General features: G+C 46.5%; 1 long non-coding RNA gene across 6 annotated transcripts in view; it reads left to right on the forward strand.

Annotated features, from left to right (window-relative positions):
- Positions 1 to 319: 319 nt before the first annotated feature.
- The window catches only part of LOC125963354 (uncharacterized), a 278,782-nt gene continuing 254,848 nt past the window's right edge, over positions 320 to 24,253 (forward strand). For all 6 annotated transcript variants that reach the window (XR_007475206.1, XR_007475211.1, XR_007475210.1 and 3 more), the window contains exons 1-2: positions 320 to 364; positions 11,337 to 11,422. This is a non-coding gene — a long non-coding RNA (uncharacterized LOC125963354). The remainder of the gene's footprint in view (positions 365 to 11,336; positions 11,423 to 24,253) is intronic.

Here is a 24,253-nt window from a genome sequence, read left to right on the forward strand (position 1 = left end):
TAGGCGTTTAATATGGGGTGTTGAGTCCACTTCGTTGAGCAAGGAGTAGCTCTTGTCTATTACATATTTGGCTTATGGAACGGTATCTGTGCTCATTTCAATCTCTGGTTTTATGCAGCACCCCAACTCACCTTTCCCCTTAAGCAAGCATAAGTTGGTTTTCTACGTTTGAGGCGCTGTTCTGTTTTGTAATTCAGTTCCTGTGTAGCCAAGTTTACATTCCGTGTAGTGGTGATATCTTATGATGTTTCTTTTTCTCTGTGACTTATTTCACTTAGAATCATCGTACCTGAATCCACTCCTTATGCTGCTATGGCCCTGATGACATAGATTTCATTGCTGAGTGATACTGCATTGTATGTAAGTACCACAACTTCTTTATCCATTTTTCGCTTTCTGTGATATTGAACTTGTACCGTATACGAGGTTCTTGTAAACAGAGCCATCCCAAAATTTGGGGTGGCTGTGTCTTTTTGATTTTAATTTTCCTAAACCATAGGACCATAAGTGGAAGTGCCCTAGGCTCTGTTGCTTTGTTTTCTAGATGTTTAGGAAACACCATACACTTCTCCAGACTGGCTGTTGGCAATTTACATCTCGCCCATCATAATAACAAGGCTCCCAGTTCTCCATGGCCTGTCCTGCCTTTCTGGATTTTACACTTTTTTCAGATGGCCCTTTTGACCGGGGGGCAGTGAGACTTCATTGTAGTGCAGATTTCCTTTGCAAGCTTGCTTGGTTGGCCAAAAAGTGCGTATGCGTTTTTTCCTGAATATATTCAGGAAAAAACGCATACTCCCTTTTTGGCCAAGTGCATCATTGTGGACGTTCTGCCTCTTTTCCTATGCGTTACATGCAATTCCAGTCTACCTCCTGAAATCGGTTTCCTGCAATTCTGCCCCGCTTTCAAGTCCTCTTGGCAGCCTTACTTCAATATATTTTTGGACGATAGCTGTCATTTATAACTCTGCAGGTTTGTGAATTACAGTGCCCCTGAACTCCTTTCTTCAACTCGCTTTCTTGTGAGCTGGCCGCAACACTGCAGGATTGCTTCAGGCCCTACTGTGGTTCCGGCATGGTACGCTGAGCCTTTGGTTAATTCCTCTTCCTGGTGGGAAATGAGAGTAAAATTTGCCCATCCACACACCTCCAGCTAGTCTCTCATTGGTTATCCCTAATTCTGTTCATCTTACGCAGAAATTACAAACTGGGCCAAACAGGAGGTTAAAGGCACTGACTCTCCAAGTGGGGAGAGTGTTAGTAAAGCGTCTGGAATGTTGCACCCGAGTAGCAGGGGCCGAAAACTGAGACACATTTGAACACGTTTCCCGATCACACGGTGGATCATACTCTGGGTTCCACATGCATGTTTTAGCTGAAGGAAGAATCCCTTAAACCTGGAGAGTTGAGACCCATGGAATGGGTACCATGCAATATGACTTCAAACGGTTTGCATTTCTCACCGAACCTCAAAAATCCTATCACTGCTGCGTTTATGCCGCTGTACACACGCTTGATTCTCTTTCGGAGACATATAAATCCATAGGTTTTAAGATTCTTACTAGTCAGGTATATTCTTAGGCGTTTAATATGGGGTGTTGAGTCCACTTCGTTGAGCAAGGAGTAGCTCTTGTCTATTACATATTTGGCTTATGGAACGGTATCTGTGCTAATTTCAATCTCTGGTTTTATGAAGCACCCCATCTCACCTTTCCCCTTAAGCAAGCATAAATTTGTTTTCTACATTTGAGACACTGTTCTGTTTTGTAATTCAGTTCCTGTGTAGCCAAGTTTACATTCCGTGTAGTAGTGATATCTTATGATGTTTCTTTTTCTGTGTGTCTTATTTCACTTAGAATCATCGTACCTGAATCCACTCATTATGCTGCTACGGGCCTGATGACATAGATTTCATTGCTGAGTGATATTGCATTGTACGTAAGTACCACATTTTTTTATCCATTTTTCCCTTTCTGCGATATTGAACTTGTACCGTAAACGAGGTTCTTGTAAACAGAGCTGTCCCAAACTTTGGGGTGGCTGTGTCTTTTTGATTTTAATTTCCCTAAGCTATAGGACCATAAGTGGACGTGCCCTAGGCTCTGTTGCTTTGTTTTTTAGATGTTTCAGGAAACACCATACACTTCTCCAGAGTGGCTGTTGGCAATTTACATCCCGCCCATCAGCATAACAAGGCTCCCAGTTCTCCATGGCCTGTCCTGGCTTTCTGGATTTTACACTTTTTTCAGATAGCCCTTTTGACCCGGGGGGAAGGGAGACTTCATTGTAGTGCACATTTCCTTTGCAAGCTTGCTTGGTTGGCCAAAAAGTGTGTATGCGTTTTTTCCTGAATATATTCAGGAAAAAACGCATACGCCGTTTTTGACCAAGTGCATCATTGTGGACGTTCTGCCTCTTTTCCTATGCTTTACATGCAATTCCAGTCTACCTCCTGAAATCGGTTTCCTGCAATTCTGCCCCGATTTCAAGTCCTCTTGGCAGCCTTATTTCAATATATTTTTGGACGATAGATGTCATTTATAACTCTGCAGGTTTGTGAATTACAGTGCCCCTGAGCTCCTTTCTTCAACTCGCTTTCTTGTGAGCTGGCCGCAATACCGCAAGATTGCTTCAGGCCCTAGTGTGGTTCCGGCATGGCACGCTGAGCCTTTGGTTAATTCCTCTTCCTGGTGGGAAATGAGAGTTACATTTACCCGTCCAGACACCTGCATCTAGTCTCTAATTGGTTCTCCCTATTCCTGTTCATTTTCCGCAGAAATTGCAAACTGGGCCTAACAGGAGTTTAAAGGCACTGACTCTCCAAGTGGGGAGAGTGTAAGTAAAGCATCTTGAATGTTGCACCCAAGTACCAGGGGACGTAAACTGAGACACATTTGAACACATTTCCCGATCACACGGTGGATCATACTCTGGGTTCCACATGCATGTTTTAGCTGAAGGAAGAATCCCTTAAACCTGGAGAGTTGAGACCCATGGAATGGGTACCATGCAATATGACTTCAAAGGGTCTGCATTTGCTCACCGATCCTCACCAATCCTATCACTCCTGCACTTATGCCGCTGTACTCATGCTTGATTCTCTTTCAGAGACATATAAATCCATAGGTTTTAAGATTCTTACTAGTCAGGTATATTCTTAGGTGTTTAATATGGGGTTTTGTGTCCTCTTCATTGAGCAAGGAGTAGCTCTTGTCTATTACATATTTGGCTTATGGAACGGTATCTGTGCTAATTTCAATCTCTGGTTTTATGCAGCACCCCAACTCACCTTTCCCCTTAAGCAAGCATAAGTTTGTTTTCAACATTTGAGACGCTGTTCTGTTTTGTAATTCAGTTCCTGTGTAGCCAAGTTTACATTCCGTGTAGTAGTGATATCTAATGATGTTTCTTTATCTCTGTGATGTATTTCACTTAGAATCATCGTACCTGAATCCACTCATTATGCTGCTACGGGCCTGATGACATAGATTTCATTGCTGAGTGATATTGCATTGTTCATAAGTACCACAACTTCTTTATCCATTTTTCGCTTTCTGTGATATTGAACTTGTACAGTAAACGAGGTTCTTGTAAACAGAGCCGTCCCAAAGATTGGGGTGGCTGTGTCTTTTTGATTTTAATTTCCCTAAGCTATAGGACCATAAGTGAAAGTACCCTAGGCTCTGTTGCTTTGTTTCTTAGATGTTTCAGGAAACACCATACACTTCTTCAGAGTGGCTGTTGGCAATTTACATCCCGCCCATCAGCATAACAAGGCTCCCAGTTCTCCATGACCTGTCCTGCCTTTCTGGATTTTACAATTTTTTCAGATGGCCCTTTTGACCGGGGGACACTGAGACTTCATTGTAGTGCAGATTTCCTTTGCAAGCTTGCTTGGTTGGCCAAAAAGGGCGTATGCGTTTTTTCCTGAATATATTCAGGAAAAAACGCATACGCTATTTTTGGCCAAGTGCATCATTGTGGACGTTCTGCTTCTTTTCCTATGCTTTACATGCAATTCCTGTCTACCTCCTGAAATCGGTTTCCTGCAATTCTGCCCCGCTTTCAAGTCCTCTTGGCAGCCTTACTTCAATATATTTTTGGACGATAGCTGTTAATTATAACTCTGCAGGTTTGTGAATTACAGTGCCCCTGAGCTCCTTTCTTCAACTCGTTTTCTCGTGAGCTGGCCGCAACACCGCAGCATTGCGTCCGGCCCTATGTGGTTCCGGCATGGCACCCTGAGCCTTTGGTTAATTCCTCTTCCTGGTGGGAAATGAGATTTAAATTTGCCCGTCCAGAAACCTCCAGCTAGTCTCTCATTGGTTCTCCCTATTCCTGTTCATTTTCCGCAGAAATAGCAAACTGGGCCAAACAGGACGTTAAAGGCACTGACTCTCCAAGTGGGGAGAGTATTAGTAAAGCGTCTGGAATATTGCGCACGAGTACCAGGGGACAAAAACTGAGACACATTTCAACACGTTTCGCGAACACACGGTGGATCATACTCTGGGTTCCACATGCATGTTTTAGATGAAGGAAGAATCCCTTAAAGCTGGAGAGTTGAGACCCATGGAATGGGTACCATGCAATATGACTACAAAGGGTCTGCATTTGCTCACCGAACCTCACCAATCCTATCACTGCTGCATTTATGCCACTGCACACACGCTTGATTCTCTTTCGGAGACATATAAATCCATAGGTTTTAAGATTATTACAAGTCAGGTATATTCTTAGGTGTTTAATATGGGGTGTTGAGTCCACTTCGTTGAGCAAGGAATAGCTCTTGTCTATTACATATTTGGCTTATGGAATTGTATCTGTGCTAATTTCAATCTCTGGTTTTATGCAGCACCCCAACTCACCTTTCCCGTTAAGCAAGCATAAGTTGGTTTTCTATATTTGAGACCCTGTTCTGTTTTGGAATTCAGTTCCTGTGTCGCCAAGTATATATTCCGTGTAGTAGTGATATCTTATGATGTTCATTTTTCTGTGTGACCTATTTCACTTAGAATCATCGTACCTGAATCCACTCATTATGCTGCTACGGGCCTGATGACATAGATTTCATTGCTGAGTGATATTGCATTGTACGTAAGTACCACAACTTCTTTATCCATTTTTTGCTTTCTGTGAAATTGAACTTGTACCGTATACGAGGTTCTTGTAAACAGAGCCGTCCCAAAATTTGGGGTGGCTGTGTCTTTTTGATTTTAATTTCCCTAAGCTATAGGACCACAAGTGGAAGTGCCCTAGGCTCCGTTGCTTTGTTTCTTAGATATTTCAGGAAACACCATACTCTTCCCCAGAGTGGCTGTTGGCAATTTACATCACGCCCATCAGCATAACAAGGCTCCCAGTTCTCCATGGCCTGTCCTGCCTTTCTGGATTTTACACTTTTTTCAGATGGCCCTTTTGACCGGGGGGCAGTGAGACTTCATTTTAGTGCAGATTTCCTTTGCAAGCTTGCTTGGTTGGCCAAAAAGGGCGTATACGTTGTTTCCTGAATATATTCAGGAAACAACGCATACGCCCTTTTTGGCCAAGTGCATCATTGTGGACGTTCTGCCTCTTTTCCTATGCTTTAAATGCAATTCCAGTCTACCTCCTGAAATCGGTTTCCTGCAATTCTGCCCCGCTTTCAAGTCCTCTTGGAAGCCTTACTTCAATATATTTTAGGACGATAGCTGTCATTTATAACTCTGCAGGTTTGTGAATTACAGTGCCCCTGAGCTCGTTTCTTCAACTCGCTTTCTTGTGAGCTGGCCGCAACACCGCAGGATTGCTTCAGGCCCTAGTGTGGTTCCGGCACGGCATGCTGAGCCTTTGGTTAATTCCTCTTCCTGGTGGGAAATGAGAGTTAAATTTGCCCGTCCAGACACCTCCAGCTAGTCTCTCATTGGTTCTCCCTATTCCTGTTCATCTTCCGCAGAAATTGCAAACTGGGCCAAACAGGAGGTTAAAGGCCCTGACTTTCCAAGTGGCGATAGTGTTAGTACTGCGTCTGGAACGTTGCATCCGAGTACTAGGGGACAGAAACTGAGACACATTTGAACACGTTTCCCAAACACACGGTGGATCATACTCTGGGTTCCACATGCATGTTTTAGATGAAAGAAGAATCCCTTCAACCTTGAGAGTAGAGACCCATGGAATGGGTACCATGCAATATGACTTCAAAGGGTCTGCATTTGCTCACCGAACCTCACCAATCTTATCACTGCTGCGTTTATGCCGCTGTACACATGCCTTGATTCTCTTTCGGAGACATATCAATCCATAGGTTTTAAGATTCTTACTAGTCAGGTATATTCCTAGGCGTTTAATATGGGGTGTTGAGTCCATTTCGTTGAGCAAGGAGTAGCTCTTGTCTATTACATATTTGGTTTATGGAATCGTATCTGTGCTCATTTCAATCTCTGGTTTTACGCAGCGCCCCAACTCACCTTTCCCCTTAAGCAAGCATAAGTTCGTTTTCTACGTTTGAGACCCTGTTCTGTTTTGTAATTCAGTTCCTCTGTAGCCAAGTTTACATTCCGTGTAGTAGTGATATCTTATGATGTTTCTTTTTCTGTGTGACTTATTTCACTTAGAATCATCGTACATAAATCCACTAGTTATGCTGCTACGGGCCTGATAACATATATTTCATTGCTGAGTGATACTCCATTGTATGTAAGTACCACAACTTCTTTATCCGTTTTTTGCTTTCTGCGATATTGAACTTGTACCGTAAATGAGGTTCTTGTAAACAGAGTCGTCCCAAACTTTGGGGTGGCTGTGTCTTTTTGATTTTAATTTCCCTAAGCTATAGGACCATAAGTGGAAGTGCCCTAGGCTCCGTTGCTTTGTTTTTTAGATATTTCAGGAAACACCATACTCTTCTCCAGAGTGGCTGTTGGCAATTTACATCCCGCCCATCAGCATAACAAGGCGCCCAGTTCTCCATGGCCTGTCCTGCCTTTCTGGATTTTACACCTTTTTCAGATGGCCCTTTTGACCGGCGGGAAGTGAGTCTTCATTGTAGTGCAGATTTCCTTTTCAAGCTTGATTGGTTGGCCAAAAAGTACGTATGCGTTTTTTCCTGAATATATTCAGGAAAAAACGCATACGTCCTTTTTGGCCAAGTGCATCATTGTGGACGTTCTGCCTCTTTTCCTATGCTTTAAATGCAATTCCAGTCTACATCCTGAAATTGGTTTCTGGAAAATCTGCCCCGCTTTCAAGTCCTCTTGAAAGACTTACTTCAATATATTTTTGGACGATAGCTGTCATTTATAACTCTGCAGGTTTGTGAATGACAGTGCCCCTGAGCTCCTTTCTTCAACTCGCTTCCTTGTGAGCTGGCCACCACACCGCAGGATTGCTTCAGGCCCTAGTGTGGTTCCGGCATGGCATGCTGAGCCTTTGGTTAATTCCTCTTCCTGGTGGGAAATGAGAGTTAAATTTGCCCGTCCAGACACCTTCAGCTAGTATCTCATTGGTTCTCCCTATTCCTGTTCATCTTCCGCAGAAATTGCAAACTGGGCCAAACAGGAGGTTAAAGGCACTGACTCTCCAAGTGGGGAGAGTGTTAGTAAAGCATCTGGAATGTTGCACCCGAGTACCAGGGGACGAAAACTGAGACACATTTGAACACGTTTCCCGATCACACGGTGGATCATACTCTGGGTTCCACGTGCATGTTTTAGCTGAAGGAAGAATCCCTTAAACCTGGAGAGTTGAGACCCATGGAATGGGTACCATGCGATATGACTTCAAAGGGTCTGCATTTGTTCACCGAACCTCACCAATCCTATCACTGCTGCATTTATGCCGCTGTACACACGCTTGATTCTCTTTCGGAGACATATAAATCCATAGGTTTTAAGATTCTTACTAGTCAGGTATATACTTAGGCGTTTAATATGGGGTGTTGAGTCCACTTCGTTGAGCAAGGAGTAGCTCTTGTCTATTACATATTTGGCTTATGGAACGGTATCTGTGCTAATTTCAATCTCTGGTTTTATGCAGCAACCCAACTCACCTTTCCCCTTAAGCAAGCATAAGTTGGTTTTCTACATTTGAGACCCTGTTCTGTTTTGTAATTCAGTTCCTGTGTAGCCAAGTTTACATTCCGTGTAGTAGTGATATCTTATGATGTTTCTTTTTCTGTGTGACTTATTTCACTTAGAATCATCGTAACTGAATCCACTCATTATGCTGCTACGGGCCTGATGACATAGATTTCATTGCTGAGTGATATTGCATTGTACGTAAGTACCACAACTTCTTTATCCATTTTTCGCTTTCTGTGATATTGAACTTGTACCGTACACGAGGTTCTTGTAAACAGAGCCGGCCAAAGCTTTGGGGTGGCTGTGTCTTTTTGATTTTAATTTCCCTAAGCTATGGGACCATAAGTGGAAGTGCCCTAGGCTCTGTTGCTTTGTTTTTTAGATGTTTCAGGAAACACCATACACTTCTCCAGAGTGGCTGTTGGTAATTTTCATCCCGCCCATCAGCATAACAAGGCTCCCAGTTCTCCATGGCCTGTCCTGCCCTTCTGGATTTTATACTTTTTTCAGATGGCCCTTTTGACCGGGGGGCAGTGAGACTTCATTGTAGTGCAGATTTCCTTTGCAAGCTTGCTTGGTTGGCCAAAAAGGGCATATGCGTTTTTTCCTGAATATATTCAGGAAAAAACGCATATGCCCTTTTTGGCCAAGTGCATCATTGTGGACGTTCTGCGTCTTTTCCTATGCTTTACATGCAATTCCAGTCTTCCTCCTGAAATCGGTTTCCTGCAATTCTGCCCCGCTTTCAAGTCCTCTTGGCAGCCTTACTTCAATATATTTTTGGACGATAGCTGTCATTTATAACTCTGCAGGTTTGTGAATTACAGTGCCCCTGAGCTCCTTTCTTCAACTCGCTTTCTTGTGAGCTGGCCGCAACACCGCAGGATTGCTTCAGGCCCTAGTGCGGTTCCGGCATGCCACGCTGAGCCTTTGGTTAATTCCTCTTCCTGGTGGGAAATGAGAGTTAAATTTGCCCGTCCAGACACCTCCAGCTAGTCTCTCATTGGTTCTCCCTATTCCTGTTCATTTTCCGCAGAAATTGCAAACTGGGCCAAACAGGAGTTTAAAGGCACTGACTCTCCAAGTGGGCAGAGTGTTAGTAAAGCGTCTGGAATGTTGCACCCAAGTACCAGGGGACGAAAACTGAGAAACATTTGAACACGTTTCCCGATCACACGGTGGATCATACTCTGGGTTCCACATGCATGTTTTAGCTGAAGGAAGAATCCCTTAAACCTGGAGAGTTGAGACCCATGGAATGGGTACCATGCAATATGACTTCAAAGGGTCTGCATTTGCTCACCAAACCTCACCAGTTCTATCACTGCTGCGTTTATGCTGCTGTACACACGCTTGATTCTCTTTTGGAAACATATTAATCCATAGGTTGTAAGATGCTTACTAGTCAGGTATATTCTTAGGTGTTTAATACGGGGTTTTGTGTCCTCTTCATTGAGCAAGGAGTAGCTCTTGTCTATTACATATTTGGCTTATGGAACGGTATCTGTGCTAATTTCAATCTCTGGTTTTATGCAGCAACCCAACTCACCTTTCCCCTTAAGCAAGCATAAGTTTGTTTTCTACATTTGAGACCCTGTTCTGTTTTGTAATTCAGTTCCTGTGTAGCCAAGTTTACATTCCGTGTAGTAGTGATATCTTATGATGTTTCTTTATCTCTGTGATGTATTTCACTTAGAATCATCGTCCCTGAATCCACTCATTATGCTGCTACGGGCCTGATGACATAGATTTCATTGCTGAGTGATATTGCATTGTTCATAAGTACCACAACTTCTTTATCCATTTTTCGCTTTCTTTGATATTGAACTTGTACAGTAAACGAGGTTCTTGTAAACAGAGCCGTCCCAAAGATTGGGGTGGCTGTGTCTTTTTGATTTTAATTTCCCTAAGCTATAGGACCATAAGTGAAAATACCCTAGGCTCTGTTGCTTTGTTTCTTAGATGTTTCAGGAAACACCATACACTTCTTCAGAGTGGCTGTTGGCAATTTACATCCCGCCCATCAGCATAACAAGGCTCCCAGTTCTCCATGGCCTGTCCTGCCTTTCTGGATTTTATACTTTTTTCAGATGGCCCTTTTGACCGGGGGGCACTGAGACTTTATTGTAGTGCAGATTTCCTTTGCAAGCTTGCTTGGTTGGCCAAAAAGGGCATATGCGTTTTTTCATGAATATATTCAGGAAAAAACGCATATGCCCTTTTTGGCCAAGTGCATCATTGTGGACGTTCTGCGTCTTTTCCTATGCTTTACATGCAATTCCAGTCTACCTCCTGAAATTGGTTTCTGGAAAATCTGCCCCGCTTTCAAGTCCTCTTGGAAGACTTACTTCAATATATTTTTGGACGATAGCTGTCATTTATAACTCTGCAGGTTTGTGAATGACAGTGCCCCTGAGCTCCTTTCTTCAACTCGCTTTCTTGTGATCTGGCCACCACACCGCAGGATTGCTTCATGCCCTAGTGTGGTTCCCGCATGGCATGCTGAGCCTTTGGTTAATTCCTCTTCCTGGTGGGAAATGAGAGTTAAATTTGCCCGTCCAGACACCTTCAGCTAGTATCTCATTGGTTCTCCCTATTCCTGTTCATCTTCCGCAGTATTTGCAAACTGGGCCAAACAGGAGGTTAAAGGCACTTACTCTCCAAGTGGGGAGAGTGTTAGTAAAGCATCTGGAATGTTGCACCCGAGTACCAGGGGACGAAAACTGAGACACATTTGAACACGTTTCCCGATCACATGGTGGATCATACTCTGGGTTCCACGTGCATGTTTTAGCTGAAGGAAGAATCCCTTAAACCTGGAGAGTTGAGACACATGGAATGGGTACCATGCAATATGACTTCAAAGGGTCTGCATTTGCTCACCGAACCTCACCAATCCTATCACTGCTGCGTTTATGCCGCTGTACACACGCTTGATTCCCTTTCGGAGACATATAAATCCATAGGTTTTAAGATTCTTACTAGTCAGGTATATACTTAGGCGTTTAATATGGGGTGTTGAGTCCACTTCGTTGAGCAAGGAGTAGCTCTTTTCTATTACATATTTGGCTTATGGAACGGTATCTGTGCTAATTTCAATCTCTGGTTTTATGCAGCAACCCAACTCACCTTTCCCCTTAAGCAAGCATAAGTTGGTTTTCTACATTTGAGACCCTGTTCTGTTTTGTAATTCAGTTCCTGTGTAGCCAAGTTTACATTCTGTGTAGTAGTGATATCTTATGATGTTTCTGTTTCTGTGTGACTTATTTTACTTAGAATCATCGTACCTGAATCCACTCATTATGCTGCTACGGGCCTGATGACATAGATTTCATTGCTGAGTGATATTGCATTGTACGTAAGTACCACAACTTCTTTATCCATTTTTCGCTTTCTGTGATATTGAACTTGTACCTTACACGAGGTTCTTGTAAAGATAGCCGTCCCAAACTTTAGGGTAGCTGTGTCTTTTTTATTTTAATTTCCCTAAGCTATAGGACCATAAGTGGAAGTGCCCTAGGCTCTGTTGATTTGTTTTTTAGATGTTTCAGGAAACACCATACACTTCTCCAGAGTGGCTGTTGGCAATTTACATCCCGCCCATCAGCATAACAAGGCTCCCAGTTCTCCATGTCCTGTCCTGCCTTTCTGGATTTTACACTTTTTTTTAGATGGTCCTTTTGACCGGGGGGAAGTGAGACTTCATTTTAGTGCAGATTTCCTTTGCAAGCTTGCTTGGTTGGCCAAAAAGTGCGTATGCGTTTTTTCCTGAATATATTCAGGAAAAAACGCATATGCCCTTTTTGGCCAAGTGCATCATTGTGGACGTTCTGCCTCTTTTCCTATGCTTTAAATGCAATTCCAGTCTACCTCCTGAAATCGGTTTCTTGCAATTCTGCCCCGCTTTCAAGTCCTCTTCGCACCAATACTTCAATATATTTTTGGACGATAGCTGTCATTTATAACTCTGCAGTTTTGTGAATTACAGGGCCCCTGAGCTCCTTTCTTCAATTCGCTTTCTTGTGAGCTGGCCGCAAACCCGCAAGACTGCTTCAGGCCCTAATCTGCTTCTGGCAGGGCACGCTGAGCCTTTGGTTAATTCCTCTTCCTGGTGGGAAATGAGTGTTAAATATGCCCGTCCAGACACCTACCTCACTCTCAACCCCTTGGTGATGTGGGTCCTCTGGTTTGCGGCCACCTTTGCTGGGTTCCTCACCTTTCGATGATGTGGCCCCACTAGTGTGAGGACACTCCTGCCTGGTTCTCATCCACGTGGTTATGTGGACCCCCTGGTGAGAGTCTGTTCCTGGCTGTGTTCCTCACCCTTCTGTGAGGGAGACCCTCTGCTGATAGGTCACTCCTGCATGGCTGGCACACATTGCCTTGGTGAAGTCAGCCATGTGATGGCAGTTGGAGCATGCTGGGAATCTCCTCCCCCCGGTGATGAGGGCCCTCTTGGCTCAGGCCCTAACTGCTGGGCTCACCAACTTTTCTTAGTGAGCCCAATGATGCTTGGGCACTCCTCTTAGGATCCCATCTCCATGGGGATGTGGGCCTTCTGCTCTGAGGTTCCAATGGCTGGGTTGTTCACATTTTCATGATGTGGGCTCTCTGGTGTTAGTTCACAGAGGCCTGGATCCCATAGCCTCTGTGCTCTTGGCCGCCTGCTGGGAGGTCCCAACTGCTGGATTCCTTACTTTTTTAATTTTGTGGGCCCTCTGTTGTGAGGATCCTCCTGCCTGCCTCACTCCCAGCCCCTTCGTGATGTGTGTCGTCTGGTTTGAGGCCACATGTGCTGGGTTCCTCACCTTTTGATGGTGTGGGACCAATGGTCTTAGGAGAGTCCTGCCTGGTTCACATCCCCTTGGTGATGTGGGCCCTCTGTTGAGAGTCTGATCCTGGCTGGGTTCCTCACCCATCTGTGAGGTGGGCCGTCTGCTGTGAGGTCACTCCTGCCTTGCTTGCTCACCTCGCCTTGTGGACATGAGCCCTCTGGTGGCACTTGGAGCCTGCTGGGAGCCTCCTCCCCTCGGTGATGAGGGCCCTCTGGCGTCAGGCCCTAACTGCTGAGCTCCCCACATTTTGTGATGTGTGCCCAGTGGTGCAAGGACACTCCAGTCAGGTTCACATCCCCATTGGGATGTGGGCCTTCTGCTCTGAGGTCCCAACGCCTGGGTTGCTCACAGTTTCATGATGTGGGCTCTCTGCTGTTAGTTCACTCCTGCCTGCATCCCATAACTTCTGTGCACTCGGTCGCCTGCTGGGAGGTTCCAACTGCTGGATTCCTCACCTTTCTTATTCTTCGGGCCCTCTGTTTTTAGGCTACTCCTGCCTGCCTCACTCCCATTCTCTTTGTGATATGTGTCCTCTGATTTGAGGCCACATGTGCTGGGTTCCGCACCTTTCGATGATGTGGCCCCACTGGAGGGAAGACAGTCCTGACTGGTTCCCATCCCCTTGCTGATGTGGACCCTCAGGTGAGAGTCTGATCCTGGCTGGGTTCCTCAACCTTCTGTGAGGTGGGCCCTCTGCTGTGAGGTCAATCATGCCTGTCTGGCACACGTCACCTTGGCGATTTGGGCCCTCTGGTGGCAGTTGGAGTGTGCTGGGATCCTCCTCCCCTCGGTGATGAGGGCCCTCTTGCCTTAGGCCATAACTGCTGGGCTCCCCACATTATCTGATGTGCACCAAGTGAGTGAGGACACTCTTGCCATGTTCCCATCCCCATGGGGATATGGGCCTTCTGCTCTGAGGTCAAAACGGCTGGCTTGCTCACAGTACTATGATATGGGCCCTCTGCTGTGAGTTCACTCCGGCAAGGATCCCTTATCATCGGTGCTCTGAGCCGCCTGCTGGGAGGTTCCAACTGCTGGATTCCTCATCTTTTTTATTCTATGTGCCCTCTGTTGTGAGGCTACTCCTGTCTGCCTCACTGCCAGCCCCTTGGTGATGACTGTCCTATTGCTTGAGGCCACATGTGCTGCATTCCTCACCTTTCGATGTTGTGGCCCCACTCGTGTGAGGACACTCCTGCCTGGTTCCCATTCCCTTGGTGAGGTGGGCTCTCTGGCGAGAGTCTAATCCTGGCTGGGTTCAACAACGTTCTGTGAGGTAGGCCCTCTGCTGTGAGGTCACTCCTGCCTGCCTGGCACACATCACCTTGGAGATGTGAGCCCTCTGGTGGCAGTTGGAGCATGCAGGGTGCCTCCTCCTCTCGGTGATGACGGCCCTCTGGCGTCAGGCCCTAAATGGTGGGCTCCCCACATTTTCTGATGTGCGCCCAGTGGTGCGAGGACACTCCAGCCAGGTTCCCATTCCCATGGGGATGTGGGCCTTGTGCGCTGAGGTCCCAACGCCAGGGTTGCTCACAGTTTTATGATGTGGGCCCTCTGCTGTGAGTTCATTGCGGCCTGGATCCCATAGCCTCGGTGTTCTGAGCCGCCTGCTGGAGGTCTAAATGCTGGAATCCTCACGTTTTTTATATTATGTGCCCTGTGTTGTGAGGCTACTCCTGCCTGCCTCACTCCAAGGCCCTTGGTGATGTGGGTCCTCTGGTTTGAGGACACATGTGCTGGGTTCCTCACCTTAAGATGATGACGCCCCACTGGTGTGAGGATAATCCTGACTGGTTCCCATCCCCTTTGTGATGTGGGTCCTCTGGTGAGAGTCTGATCCTGGCTGGGTTCCTCACCCATCTGTGAGGTGGGTCCTCTACTATCAGGTAACTCTTGCCTGGTTTGCTCACCTCGCCTTGTTGACATTAGCCCTCTGGTGGCACTTGGACCCTGCTGGGAGCCTCCTCACCTCTGTGATGAGGGCCCTCTGACGTCAGGTCCTAACTGCTGGGCTCCCCAACTTTTCTTAGTGAGCCCAGTGATGCTCGGGCACTCCTCTTAGGTTCCCATCTCCATGGGGATGTGGGCCTTCTGCTCTGAGGTTCCAACGGCTGGGTTGATCACAATTTCATGATGTGGGCTCTCTGGTGTTAGTTCACTGTGGCCTGGATCCCATAGCCTCTGTGCTCTTGGCCACCTGCTGGGAGGTTCCAACTGCTGGATTCCTCACTTTTTTAATTTTTTAGGCCCTCTGTTGTGAGGATCTTCCTGCCTGCCTCACTCCCAGCCCCTTCGTGATGTGTGTCGTCTGGTTTGAGGCCACATGTGCTGGGTTCCTCACCTTTCGATGATGTGGGACCAATGGTCTTAGGAGACTCCTGCCTGGTTCACATCCCCTTGGTGATGTGGGCCCTCTGTTGAGAGTCTGATCCTGGCTGGGTTCCTCACCCATCTGTGAGGTGGCCCGTCTGCTGTGAGGTCACTCCTGCCTGGCTTGCTCACCTCACCTTGTGGACATGAGCCCTCTGGTGGCACTTGGAGCCTGCTGGGAGCCTCCTCCCCTCGGTGATGGGGGCCCTCTGGCATCAGGCCCTAACTGCTGGGCTCCCCACATTTTGTGATGTGCGCCCAGTGGTTCGAGGACACTCCATCCAGGTTCACATCCCCATTGGGATGTGGGCCTTCTGCTCTGAGGTCCCAATGGCTGGGTTGTTCACAGTTTCATGATGTGGGCTCTCTGCTGTTAGTTCACTCTGGCCTGGATGCCATAGCCTCTGTGCTCTGGGCCGCCTGCTGGGAGGTTCCAACTTCTCGATTCCTCAACTTTTGTATTCTATGGGTCCTGTGTTGCGATGCTCCTCCTGCTTGCCTCACTCGCAACCCCTTCCTGATGTGGGTCCTCTGGTTTGAGGCCACATGTGCTGGGTTCCACAACTTTCAATGATGTGGCCCCACTGGTGTGAGGACACTCCTGCCTGGTTCCCATCCCCTTGGTGATGTGGGTCTTCTGGTGACAGTCTTATCCTGGCTGGGTTCCTCACTCTTCTGTGAGGTAGGCCCTCTGCTGTGAGGTCAGTCCTGCCTGACTTGCACACATCACCTTGGTGACGTGGGCCCTCTGTTGGCACATGGAACCTGCTGGGAGCCTCCTGCCCTCGGTGATGATGGCCCTCTAGCATCAGGCCCTAACTGCTGGGCTCCCCACATTTTCTGATGTGAGCCCAGTGATGCCAGGACACTCCTGTCAGGTTCCCATCCCCATGGGGATGTGGGCTTTCTGCTCTGAGGTCCCAACGCCTGGGTTGCTCACAGTTTCATGATGTGGGCTCTCTGGTGTTAGTTCACTCCTGCCTGCATCCCATAGCTTCTGTGCTCTCGGCCGCCTGCTGGGAGGTTCCAAATGCTGGATTCCTCACCTTTTTTATTCTTTGGGCCCTCTGTTTTTAGGCTACTCCTACCTGCCTCACTCCCATCCCCTTTGTGATGTATGTCCTCTGATATGAGGCCGCATGTGCTGGGTTCCTCACCTTTCGATGATGTGGCCCCACTGGTGGGAGGACAGTCCTGACTGGTTCCCATCCCCTTGGTGTTGTGAGCTCTCTGGCGAGAGTCTCATCCTGCCTTGGTTCCTCACCCTTCTGTGAGATAGGCCCTCTGCTGTGAGGTCACTACTGCCTGGCTGATGCATGTCACCTTGTAGACGTGGGCCATCTGTTGGCAGTTGGAACCTGCTGGGAGTCTCCTCCCCTCAGTTATGAGGGCCCCCTGGTGTCAGGCCCTAACTGCTGGGCTCCTAACATTTTCTGATATGTGCTAAGTGGTTCAAGGCCACTCCTGCCAGGTTCCCATCCCAATGGGGATGTGGGCCTTCTGTTCTGAGGTCCCAACGGCTGGGCTGCTCACAGGTTCATGATGTGGGCCCTCTGCTGTGAGTTCACTGCAGCCTGGATCCCATAGCCTCGGTGCTCTGGGCCACTTGCTGGGAGGTTCCAACTGGTGGATTCCTCAACTTTTATATTCTGTGGACCCTGTGTTGGGAGGCCGGTCCTGCCAGCCTAATTCTGAACCCCTTGGTGATGTGGTTCCTCTGGTTTGAGGCTACATGTGCTGGGATCCTCACCTTTCGATGATGTTGTCCCACTGGTGTGGGGACACTCCTGCCTGGTTCCCATCCCCTTGGTGATGTGGGCCCACTGGTGCGAGTCTGATCCTGACTGGGTTCGTCACACTTCTCTGAGGTGAGCCCTCTGCTGTGAGGTCATTCGTGCCTGGTTGGCACACATCGCCTTGGCAACGTCAGCCCTCTGGTGGCAGTTGGAGCCTGCTGGGAGCCTCCTTCCCTTGGTGATGAGGGTCCTCTGGCGTCAGGCCCTAACTGCTGGTCTCCCAAAATTTTCTGATACGTTCTCAGTGGTGCGAGGACACTCCTACCAGATTTCCATCCCCATGGGGATGTGGGCCTCCTGCTCTGAGGTCCCAATGGCTGGGTTGCTCAGTTTCATGACATGGGTCCTCTTCTGTGAGTTCACTGTGGCCTGGATCCCATAGCCTCGGTGCTCTGGGCCGCCTGCTGGGAGGTTCCAACTGCTGGATTCCTCACTTTTTTATTCTATGGGCCCAGTGTTGTGAGGCTACTCCTGCCTGCCTCACTCCAAGGCCCTTGGTGATGTGGGTCCTCTGGATTGAGGACACATGTGCTGAGTACCTCACCTGTCAATGATGTGGCCCCACTGCTGTGAAGACACTCCTGCCTGGTTCCCATCCCCTTGGTGATGTGGGCCCTCTGGTGAGAGTCTGATGTTGGCTGGGTTTCTCACCCTTCTGTGAGGTGGGACCTCTGCTGTGAGGTAACTCCTGCCTGGCTTGCTCACGTTGCCTTGGCAACGTGAGCCCTCAGGTGGCAGTTGGAGCCTGCTGGGAATCTCCTCCCCTCAGTTATGAGAGCTCTGGATAAAACACATATGCACTTTTTTGCCAAGTGCATTATTTTCCAAGTTCTGTCTCTTTCCTATGCTTTAAGAGCGACTCCCGTGTACGTTCTGAAATCGGTGTCCTGCAATTCTGCCCCGCTTTCAAGTCCTCTTGGCAGCCTTACTTCAATATATTTTTGGACCATAGCTGTCATTTATAACTCTGCAGGTTTGTGAATGACAGTGCCCCTGAGCTCCTTTCTTCAACTCGCTTTCTTGTGAGCTCTCCGCAACACCGCAGGATTGCTTCAGGCCCTAGTGTGGTTCCGGCACGGCACGCTGAGCCTTTGCTTAATTCCTCTTCCTGGTGGGAAATGAGAGTTAAATTTGCCCGTCCAGACACCTCCAGCTAGTCTCTCATTGGTTCTCCCTATTCCTGTACATTTTCCGCAGAAATTGCAAACTGGGCCAAACAGGAGGTTAAAGGCACTGACTCTCCAAGTGGGGAGAGTGTTAGTAAAGCATCTGGAATGTTGCACCCGAGGACCAGGGAACGAAAACTGAGACACATTTGAACACGTTTCCCGATCACACGGTGGATCATACTCTGGGTTCCACATGCATGTTTTAGCTGAAGGAAGAATCCCTTAAACCTGGAGAGTTGAGACCCATGGAATGGGTACCATGCAATATGACTTCAAAGGGACTGTATTTGCTCACCGAACCTCACCAATCCTATCACTGCTGCATTTATGCCACTGTACACACGCTTGATTCTCTTTCGGAGACATATAAATCCATAGGTTTTAAGATTCTTACTAGTCAGGTATATTCTTAGGCGTTTAATAAGGGGTGATGAGTCCACTTCGTTGAGCAAGGAGTAGCTCTTGTCTATTACATATTTGGCTTATGGAACGGTATCTGTGCTAATTTAAATCTCTGGTTTTATGCAGCACCCCAACTCACCTTTCCCCTTAAGCAAGCATAAGTTGGTTTTCTACCTTTGAGACCCTGTTCTGTTTTGTAATTCAGTTCCTGTGTAGCCAAGTTTACATTCCGTGTATTAGTGATATCTTATGAAGTTTCTTTTTCTGTGTGACTTATTTCACTTAGAATCATCGTACCTGAATCCACTCATTATGTTGCTACGGGCCTGATGACATAGATTTCATTGCTAAGTGATATTGGATTGTACGTAAGTACCACAACTTCTTTATCCATTTTTCGCTTTCTGTGATATTGAACTTGTACTGTAAACGAGGTTCTTCTAAACAGAGCCATCCCAAACTTTGGGGTGGCTGTGTCTTTTTGATTTTAATTTCCCTAAGCTATACGACCATAAGTGGAAGTGCCCTAGGCTCTGTTTCTTCGTTTTTTAGATGTTTCAGGAAACACCATACACTTCTCCAGAGTGGCTGTTGGCAATTTACATCCCGCCCATCAGCATAACAAGGCTCCCAGTTCTCCATGGCCTGTCCTGCCTTTGTGGATTTTACAATTTTTTCAGATGGCCCTTTTGACCAGGGGCCCTGAGACTTCACTGTAGTGCAGATTTCCTTTGCAAGCTTGCTTGGTTGGCCAAAAAGTGCTTATGCATTTTTTCCTGAATATATTCAGGAAAAAATGCATACGCACTTTTTCGCCAAGTGCATCATTGTGGACGTTCGGCCTCTTTTCCTATGCTTTACATGCAATTCCAATCTACCTCCTGAAATCGGTTTCCTGCAATTCTGCCCCGCTTTGAAGTCCTCTTGGCAGCCTTACTTCAATAAACTTTTGGACGATAGCTGTCATTTTTAACTCTGCAGGTTTGTGAATTACAGTGTCCCTGAGCTCCTTTCTTCAACTCGCTTTCTTGTGAGCTGGCCTCAACACTGCAGGATTGCTTCAGGCCCTAGTGTGGTTCCGGCATGGCACGCTGGGCCTTTGGTTAATTCCTCTTCCTCGTGGGAAATGAGAGTTAAATTTGCTGGTCCAGACACCTCCAGCTAATCTCTCATTTGTTCTCCCTATTCCTGTTCATTTTCCGCAGAAATTGCAAACTGGGCCAAACAGGAGGTTAAAGGCACTGACTCTCCAAGTGGGGAGAGTGTTAGTAAAGCGTCTGGAATGTTGCACCCGAGTACCAGGGGACGAAAACTGAGACACATTTGAACACGTTTCCCGATCACATGGTGGATCATACTCTGGGATCCACATGCATGTTTTAGCTGAAGGAAGAATCCCTTAAACCTGGAGAGTTGAGATCCATGGAATGGGTACCATGCAATATGACTTCAAAGGGTCTGCATTTGCTCACCGAACCTCACCAATCCTATCACTGCTGCGTTTATTCTGCTGTTCACATGCTTGATTCTCTTTCGGAGAGATATAAATCCATAGGTTGTAAGATTCTTACTAGTCAGGTATATTCTTAGGCGTTTAATATGCGGTGTTTAGTTCAATTCGTTGAGCAAGGAGTAGCTCTTGTCTATTACATATTTGGCTTATGGAACGGTATCTGTGCTAATTTCAATCTCTGGTTTTATGCAGCACCCCAACTCACCTTTTCCCTTAAGCAAGCATAAGTTGGTTTTCTACATTTGAGACCCTGTTCTGTTTTGTAATTCAGTTCCTGTGTAGCCAAGTTTACATTCCGTGTATTAGTGATATCTTATGATGTTTCTTTTTCTGTGTGACTTATTTCACTTAGAATCATCGTACCTGTATCCACTCATTATGTTGCTACGGGCCTGATGACATAGATTTCATTGCTGAGTGATATTGTATTGTACGTAAGTACCACAATTTCTTTATCCATTTTTCACTTTCTGTGATATTGAACTTGTACCGTAAACGAGGTTCTTGTAAACAGAGCCATCCCAAACCTTGGGGTGGCTGTGTGTTTTTGATTTTAATTTCCCTAAGCTATAGGACCATAAGTGGAAGTGCCCTAGGCTCTGTTGCTTTGATTTTTGGATGTTTCAGGAAACACCATACACTTCTCCAGAGTGGCTGTTGGCAATTTACATCCCGCCCATCAGCATAACAAGGCTCCCAGTTCTCCATGGCCTGTCCTGCCTTTCTGGATTTTACACTTTTTTCAGATGGCCCTTTTGACCGGGGGGCGGTGAGACTTCATTGTAGTGCAGATTTCCTTTGCAAGCTTGCTTGGTTGGCCAAAAAGGGCGTATGCAGTTTTTTCCTGAATATATTCAGGAAAAAACGCATATGCCCTTTTTGGCCAAGTGCATCATTGTGGACGTTCTGCGTCTTTTCCTATGCTTTACATGCAATTCCAGTCTACCTCCTGAAATCGGTTTCCTGCAATTCTGCCCCACTTTCCAGTCCTCTTGGCAGCCTTACTTCAATATATTTTTGGACGATAGCTGTCATTTATAACTCTGCAGGTTTGTGAATTACAGTGCCCCTGAGCTCCTTTCTTCAACTCGCTTTCTTGTGAGCTGGCCGCAACACCGAAGGATTGCTTCAGGCCCTAGTGTGGTTCCGGCACGGCACGCTGAGCCTTTGGTTAATTCTTCTTCCTGGTGGGAAATGAGAGTTAAATTTGCCCGTCCAGACACCGCCAGCTAGTCTCTGATTGGTTCTCCCTATTCCTGTACATTTTCCGCAGAAATTGCAAACTGGGCCAAACAGGAGGTTAAAGGCACTGACTCTCCAAGTGGGGAGAGTGTTAGTAAAGCGTCTGGAATGTTGCACCCGAGTACCAGGGGACGAAAACTGAAACACATTTAAACACGTTTCCCGATCACACGGTGGATCATATTCTGGGTTCCACATGCATGTCTTAGTTGAAGGAAGAATCCCTTAAACTTGGAGAGTTGAGACCCATGGAATGTGTAGCATGCAATATGACTTCAAAGGGTCTGCGTTTGCTCACCGAACCTCACCAATCCTATCACTGGTGCGTTTATGCCGCTGTACACTCGCTTGATTCTCTTTCAGACACATATAAATCCATAGGTTTTAAGATTCTTACTAGTCAGGTATATTCTTAGGCGTTTAATATGGGGTGTTGAGTCCACTTCGTTGAGCAAGGAGTAGCTCTTGTCTATTACATATTTGGCTTATGGAACGGTATCTGTGCTAATTTCAATCTCTGGTTTTATGCAGCACCCCAATTCACCTTTCCCATTAAGCAAGCATAAGTTGGTTTTCTACATTTGAGAGCCTGTTCTGTTTTGTAATTCTGTTCCTGTGTAGCCAAGTTTACATTCCGTGTATTAGTGATATCTTATGATGTTTCTTTTTCCGTGTGACTTATTTCACTTAGAATCATCGTACCTGAATCCACTCATTATGCTGCTACGGGCCTGATGACATAGATTTCATTGCTGAGTGATATTGCATGGGACGTAAGTACCACAACGTCTTTATCCATTTTTCGCACTCTGTGATATTGAACTTGTACCATAAACGAGGTTCTTGTAAACAGACCCATCCCAAACTTTGGGGTGGCTGTGTCTTTTTGATTTTAATTTCCCTAAGCTATAGGACCATAAGTGGAATTGCCCTAGGCTCTGTTGCTTTGTTTTTTAGATGTTTCAGGAAACACCATACACTTCTCCAGAGTGGCTGTTGGCAATTTACATCCCGCCCATCAGCATAACAAGGCTCCCAGTTCTCCATGGCCTGTCCTGCCTTTCTGGATTTTACACTTTTTTTAGATGGCCCTTTTGACCGGGGGGCAGTGAGACTTCATTTTAGTGCAGATTTCCTTTGCAAGCTTGCTTGGTTGGCCAAAAAGGGCGTATGCGTTTTTTCCTGAATATATTCAGGAAAAAACGCATACGCCCTTTTTGGCCAAGTGCATCATTGTGGACGTTCTGCCTCTTTTCCTATGCTTTACATGCAATTCCAGTCTACCTCCTGAAATCGGTTTCCTGCGACTCTGCCCCGCTTTCAAGTCCTCTTGGCAGCCTGACATCAATATATTTTTGGACGATAGCTGTCATTTATAACTCTGCAGGTTTGTGAATGGCAGTGCCCCTGAGCTCCTTTCTTCAACTCGCTTTCTTGTGAGCTGGCCGCAACACCGCAGGATTGCTTCAGGCCCTAGAGTGGTTCCGGCATGGCACGCTTAGCCTTTGGTTAATTCCTCTTCCTGGTGGGAAATGAGAGTTAAATTTGCCCGTCCAGACACCTCCAGCTAGTCTCTCATTGGTTCTCCCTATTCCTGTTCATCTTACGCAGAAATTGCAAACTGGGCCAAACAGGAGTTTAAAGGCACTGACTCTCCAAGTGGGGAGAGTGTTAGTAAAGCGTCTGGAATGTTGCACCCAAGTACCAGGGGACGAAAACTGAGACACATTTGAACACGTTTCCCGATCACACGGTGGATCATACTCTGGTTTCCACATGCATGTTTTAGCTGAAGGAAGAATCCCTTCAAACTGGAGAGTTGAGACCCATGGAATGGGTACCATGCAATATGACTTCAAAGGGTCTGCATTTGCTCACCGAACGTCACCAATCCTATCACTGCTGCGTTTATGCTGCTGTACACACGCTTGATTCTCTTTCGGAGACATATAAATCCATAGGTTTTAAGATTCTTACTAGTCAGGTATATTCTTAGGCTTTTAATATGGCGTCTTGAGTCCACTTCGTTGAGCAAGGAGTAGCTCTTGTCTATTACATATTTGGCTTATGGAACGGTATCTGTGCTAATTTCAATCTCTGGTTTTATGCAGCACCCCAACTCACCTTTCCCCTTAAGCAAGCATAAGTTGGTTTTCTACATTTGAGACCCTGTTCTGTTTTGTAATTCAGTTCCTGTGTAGCCAAGTTTACATTCCGTGTAGTAGTGATATGTTATGATGTTTCTTTTTCTGTGTGACTTATTTCACTTAGAATCATTGTACCTGAATCCACTGATTATGCTGCTACGGGCCTGATGATATAAATTTCATTGCTGAGTGATATTGCATTGTACGTAAGTACCACAACTTCTTTATCCATTTTTCGCTTTCTGTGACATTGAACTTGTACCGTAAACAAGGTTCTTGTAAACAGAGCCGTCCCAAACTTTGGGGTGGCTCTGTCTTTTTGATTTTAATTTCCCTAAGCTATAGGACCATAAGTGGAAGTGCCCTAGGCTCTGTTGCTTTGTTTTGTAGATGTTTCAGGAAACACCATACACTTCGCCAGAGTGGCTGTTGGCAATTTACAGCCCGCCCATCAGCATAACAAGGCTCCCAGTTCTCCATGGCCTGTCCTGCCTTTCTGGATTTTACACTTTTTTCAGATGGCCCTTTTGACCGGGGGGCAGTGACACGTTATTGTAGTGCAGATTTCCTTTGCAAGATTGCTTGGTTGGCTAGAAAGGGCGTATGCGTTTTTTCCTGAATATATTCAGGAAAAAACACATACGCCCTTTTTGGCCAAGTGCATCATTGTGAACGTTCTGCCTCTTTTCCTATGCTTTACATGCAATTCCAGTCTACCT

Source organism: Orcinus orca, unplaced genomic scaffold, assembly GCF_937001465.1.
Source record: "Orcinus orca unplaced genomic scaffold, mOrcOrc1.1 scaffold_96, whole genome shotgun sequence".
NCBI classification, from domain to species: domain Eukaryota; kingdom Metazoa; phylum Chordata; class Mammalia; order Artiodactyla; family Delphinidae; genus Orcinus; species Orcinus orca.